The following is a 5,993-nucleotide window of genomic DNA, read 5'->3' as shown; positions in this document are numbered from 1 at the left end:
CTATGGCTAATAGATTAAGAGAAGTGACCACAATAAACCTACTGTAAAAAGCACATTCTTATCGGCGGTTGTTCTGAGTTGAAGCTTTAAGGACCACTAGAGGGACATGTATCCCTCAAGAGTCTCTGACATCTTCATCATAAGACTGGACTGATCCAAGGTCTGTTTTGATCTTCATCACATAAGTAACACAAACACAACTGACCTTGCTCGTCTTCAGGAACGGGTGACGCAAGCTTGATATTTCTGAGTTGTCTTCTCCAGAGCTTGGGGAGCAGGTGGGTGTCACAACTGTCATGTTAATGGGACTTTTTCATGAACAATCCTTTGGTCACTTGCTTGTTGTGGGTCCTGTTTTATGTTATCCCAGAGACCTGTAAAACCTGCCTAGTTCGTTCCTGTTCTGGACAGAAGTCAGGTGAGGGAGAGAAGAGTGTATTGGGTTGTTCCATGAAATTAGTCCATTTTGGGTAGTGTAACATTTGATTTCACCAAATGTTTACATTCTTTCATAAAGAGGACAAACTTAATAAAAACATGTTTTCCCATCTCAAGAGATGTTACATTTCTTTTAAATAAATGACTTGACGATTTCATCTTAAATCAGCCAGAAATCCCCTTGTGACAGGGGGAATGTTAAAACATTTTAGCCTGTCGATCTATTGGCAACAGAGTTGACATTATGCTCAACGCACTCAGTTTTAAAGCTCAAAAAAACACCAGAAAACAGCCAAAAAGAGTACAACCAGGTCAAGAGTTTACACTATGATTTGACTATTAGATGTTCAATGTTTCTTTTGAAAACATTATTTTAAGGAATAGTTTCACGATATTAAAATGTAAGTTCAGTTCACATAACAGGGTTGAACTTAAAATGAGGGCCAGGTGGTTTTTTTATACCTAAAAATGAATCACTAATAAATAATAATCTTTAGAAATGACTTTGTCAAAGCAACAAAATAACTAGGGCTTTACAATGGTGAAAACTTGGGAGAAATGTTGGGGTTAAGTGGGTTTAAATCTTCCTAGAAGTCTCAGAGGGTGCACAGAGGGACATATCAAAATGATGAATTTTGGCATTTTAGCAAGACTTTATTCATACATGTTTTTGCATTTTCCATGTGGTCTATATTACAAGGGCACTTCATTTAATAACAGGCTTTTAAATTCAATTTTTGCGCAAAATGTCTACTTAAAATATCAAAAGGGACTCATTTTGTGGAACAACCCTAATATGTTGCTATACAAGGAACATATAAGAGGGAAACCCTCGATCATTAGGTTGATCATTAACATGTAGTTATACAGCAATAAATGACAGTTGACAAGATACGATGAATGACAATATTGCGCTCAAATTCACTGTACAAAATGGGGTTTTTTCTTCTTTAATGACATACAACACGAGACCTGCAAAGTAAACAAAACCAAAGAAGGAAAAGCTGTCATTTGATACAAGCTAAAATGCAGTTCAAAAAATATATATAATAAAACAAACAATAAAAAGCAGGTCTCTTATCCCTTGTTTGAATGCAGCTTAATATGATATACAAAATATCACACAGTGATAAGTTGCTATTAAAAAAATAAAAACACAAAGAAACGAGTCCTTTACCTTGGCCTCGGACTGATCACTTTTTGATGTTTTTAGTTTTTTTGTCATTTTTCCGATTTGTTAACGTTTTTTTCTTTTTTTTTAACAAGGTATACATTGTCATTGTCAATCACAAGCAACTTCTAAGCCTAGCAAAGAATAATGATTTCACTTATGATACTACAGTATTCTTCCATAATAATTCAAATCAAAAAGGGGGAAAAAAAGCAAGAAATAAAACATGAAAATGGACATGTACACCACATAACGCCAGCTCTAGTCTTTTATCATTTACAGTCATTTTTATTTTCCTCTCGCTTTTTTTGATTTGTCACATTGATTTGTCTGTTCTCAGAAGGGGGACATATTTCAGCGTCTCAGGACCAGTCTATAGCTCAATGCTGCAGACGTACATGTAGACTGACACATTGACACTGAGTGCAGAGTTCATCCAACACACTCATGGCAGTCTCAATATTTATGTGAAGGGAGGAGAAATGCCAGTGAGACACTTCAGGGCCTGGTTTCCCAATCGCATTGGAATTTAGGCTTACAAGTGTTTTAACAATCCATCGTTCCTACAACGCCCGAAGATGTAACATGCGTTTCCTAAAACACCACGCAGAAAGAACGTTCGCCAAGTGTGTCGTTGGAGCATGTGTCGATACTGGTAGGATCGAAAGAAAGGCAGCGCTGCTCTCGGATCAGTTCTCTCTATTCATATCTTACTTTAACATTATCATTATTTCACAATACTGATAACGGATCAGCTCCTAGAGAGATTATCACCTAATGGAAGCAAATATTGAGGCGGCATATTCTAATGCTTACACAATAATAATGCACAAATCAGAGATTTCACATATCATTGCACACATTACATATCGTGAAATGTATTGAGGTAAAAACTGCACAGTAGGCTAGCCAGCAAACTAGAACTCAATTGATTGAACATGAAATTGATTTGAACCTGATTTAAATAAACAGGCCTATATACAGTGCCTTCAGAAAGTATTCAGACCCCTTGACTTTTTCCAGTGTTATGGATTAGATAAAGAAAAATCCTCAGCAATCTGCACACAATACTCCATAATGACAAAGCACAAACAGGTTTTTAGAAATTTTAGCAAATGTATTAAAAATAAAAAACTGAAATACCTTATTTACCTAAGTATTCAGACCATTTGCGATGAGACTCGAAATTGAGCTCAGATGCATCCTGTTTCGATTGATCATCATTGAGATGTTTCTACAACTTGATTGGAGTCCACCTGTGGTAAATTCAATTGATTGGACATGATATGGAAAGGCACACACCTCTCCATATAAAAGGTCCCACAGTGGACAGTGCATGTAAGAGCAAAAACCAAGCCATGAGGTCGAAGGATTTGTCTGTAGAGTTCCGAGACAGAATTGTTATGAGGGTAAAAAAAGAAAAAAAGAATCTGCAGCATTGAAGGTCCCCAACAACACCGTGGTCTCCATTCTTAAATGGAAGAAGTTTGGAACTACCAAGACTCTTCCTAGAGCTGGCCGCCTGGCCAAACTGAGCAATTGGGGGAGAAGAACATTGGTCAGGGAGATGACCAAGAACCCAATGGTCACTCTAACAGAGTTCCAGAGTTCCTCTGTGGAGATGGGAGAACCTTCCAGAAGGACAACCATCTCTGCAGCACTCCACCAATCAGGCCTTTATGGTAGAGTGGCCAGACAGAAGCCACTCCTCAGTAAAAAGGTACATGGCAGCGTGCTCGGGGTTTGCCAAAAGGCACCTAAAGTCTCTCAGACCATGAGAAACAAGATTGTCTGGTCTGATGAAACAAAGATTGAACTCTTTGGCCTGAATTCCAAGCGTCACGTCTGGAGGAAACCTAGCACCATCCCTATGGTGAAGCATGGTGGTGGCAGCATCATGCTGTGGGGAAGTTTTTCAGTGGCAGGGAAACTAGTCAGAATCAAATCGAAGATGAATGGCGCAAAGTACAGAGAGATCCTTGATGAAAACCTGCTCCAGAGCGCTCAAGACCTCAGACAGGACAACGGCCCTAAGCACACTGCCAAGACGACGCAGGAGTGGCTTCGGGACAAGTCTCTGGATGTCCTTGAGTGGTCCGGCCAGAGCCCGAAACTCCCCAAATACACGTGTGCCAAGCTTGTAGCGTCATAGTCAAGAAGACTCGAGGCTGTAATCACTGCAAAAGGTGCTTCAACCAAGTACTGAGTAAAGGGTCTGAATACTTATGTACATGTGATATTTCCGTTTATTTTATTTATTTTTTTTACCTGTTTTTGCTTAGTCATTATGGGATATTGTGTGTAAATTGATGAGGGGGAAAAAACGATTTAATCAATTATAGAATAAAGCTGTAACCTAACAAAATATGGAAAAAGCCAAGGGGTCTGAATACTTTCCGAAGGCACTGTATGTAGCCTATATAAGCCTACTGTCTGTATTTATCTTTTTGTTTGTCCGTCTGCTCCCCACCGTCAACTCAGTTTTTATTTTGGAACCTTACTGTTTGCAACAATCGCAAGGACATTGGCAACTTTGTATTTGTAGCAGTCAACTACGTTCTTAAGTTATCTGCGTTCACAGAGACAGATAAACATCTTGATTCTATGTTTAGCTGAGATCTTCTGTTTAGTGTATAAAGTGACGAGGAAGGGTAAAAAAAAAAAAGCATCTAACGATGCACTCCGCTGTTCTGAGGCAGTCGCAGTCGGGAAAATAATGAGCGCTTTCAAATGCAACTTTAGTAACAACGGTTTTGGACGAGACTAACTTTTATGACCAAAATTACACTTTGTAGTCAATTTTGACAGTAGAATACGTGTTTCTGACTCATGTAGGCCATTTTTAAAAACGAGAAGTAGCTTTTTATAGGGTCAGTCGCTCTTTAAGATGCTTTTGGGAAACTGGGCCCTGGTCTCCACAGCCACACTAAGACACAGCTGAGCTACAGATAACCCCTTGGTCTAGTTTTGGGGTCTAGTGCAGCTGATGTAGTGCAGCATATAACCAACAGTTAGTGTGGGTGATTGACAACTGTGTACTATATTTATCCTCTCAACAACAAAGCCTTACAGCACACAATGTGCCACAGTAGCACTTTAGGAATTCTCTGCCTCATCAAATCCAATACATCTGAAACCATCATGTTTTAGCAAACACATGAAGCTGACATGTACTAAATCAAGCTCGCAGACACCTGTCTGACCAGACCACAGAGTGTTTTCCCATAAGATCTTGCAGTGGAGAGGAAAACGTTGACCTCTCAGTCATTTCTCTGATTCTCTGACCCCTGTAGTGACCCTGTTGCACGTACTGTAGTTGGTTAAAGTTGACCTTAAACCACAGATCTAGGATCAGATTACCATAGCCACAATTCTGGCTTTAACCATTAAGGAGATGAAGAAATATCTGATCTGGAATCAGTGGTTTGGGACGACTTCTACCCCGTTCCTCTGGCGTGTGCTAGGGGTTGATTAGTATGTTGTGGGCAGCTCAGGGCCAGTTACTGATTGACATGGTGCTACTGGACCATTAATTCTTTACTGCAATGCCCTGCTCTGCCCTGGCTTGTGGAACCATGTTGAACCATGTTTCCACAGCCAGAGATCTGCCCGTAGGGCTCCCTCTGCCTCCACCCCGGAAAGTTCAAAAATAAACCGGCTACCTAACGACATCACCTGATCTCCGACCTATATGTCAGTCTTTAGCGGTCGCCCACGGCTCAGAGTGGCTTCGCTCTTTGTCCAAGCTTGTTTTCCCTTCCAGGAAAAATAGCTCCACAATAATCCAAGGCCAAAGTGACTGCTTGGTGAACAGACACCAACCCTGTCTAGTTCAGTCTTTGTCGGAGGCCAATGTAAGGGGGGCTAAGGGTTAGGTAGTGTTTGTTCTTGTTTCCTCTCCATAGGGGAAAGGGAGAGGAAGGAGGGGTCTTTATGTGCCTTTTGTTCCCATATCCTGGGGGCAATTTCCCCTGCTGACTCCATTGACACCGGAGAGAGACCAGTTTCCCACTATGAGGACTCGCACCAAAACCAGAAACCTAATCAACAACAGCTATTTCAATGGATAATATGATTGTTTCCAAGCACAAGCCTAAATAAATAGACCGGCACAAAGGACCAGTCTGACTTGATGCCGACTTAAGGGAGAGAGAATACAGGATGCCATATTGGGAGTAGTGTCACTTTCTCTCAACGTCAACCGTTTCAGTCAGAGGTCTCCACTGTGGCATCATCTCCACAAACTCTTTCACAAACCAGCTATCCTGATGAAATGACAAAGGCCAACTTCACACACACACACACACACACACACACACACACACACACACACACACACACACACACACACACATATATATAAAAGGAAACCAGTAGAAAAGTG

Source organism: Salmo trutta, chromosome 13, assembly GCF_901001165.1.
Source record: "Salmo trutta chromosome 13, fSalTru1.1, whole genome shotgun sequence".
Taxonomy (NCBI): Eukaryota; Metazoa; Chordata; class Actinopteri; order Salmoniformes; family Salmonidae; genus Salmo; species Salmo trutta.
Note: the sequence above shows the minus strand (reverse complement) of the source record.